Here is a 291-nt window from a genome sequence, read left to right as displayed (position 1 = left end):
AGGGGAGAGAGAAGCTTTTTAATCTCAGGATATTCAGTTTTAATATTTTTTTTGCCCCTCTCCTGCCAAGAAGTTTTATTTTCCGGTCCCTGGGATCACAGCCAGACAGGAAGCGTTTTCTCACGGCCGCAGCACTCCCTCCGTCCTTCCTGCACTCCTCCGGCGCCCGCTGATTCAGCCCTCCATCGATCTTCTCTGTCGCGGAGCGTCCCCGCGGCGCCCACCCGCAGCCACGCACCCGCGTCCCGCCTGGGGTGGATGCGTCTCCTCTGGGACGGCCTTCCCGGGGAA

This window comes from Mesitornis unicolor, unplaced genomic scaffold (assembly GCF_000695765.1).
Source record: "Mesitornis unicolor isolate BGI_N332 unplaced genomic scaffold, ASM69576v1 scaffold28745, whole genome shotgun sequence".
NCBI lineage: Eukaryota > Metazoa > Chordata > Aves > Mesitornithiformes > Mesitornithidae > Mesitornis > Mesitornis unicolor.
This window is presented reverse-complemented; position numbering follows the sequence as displayed.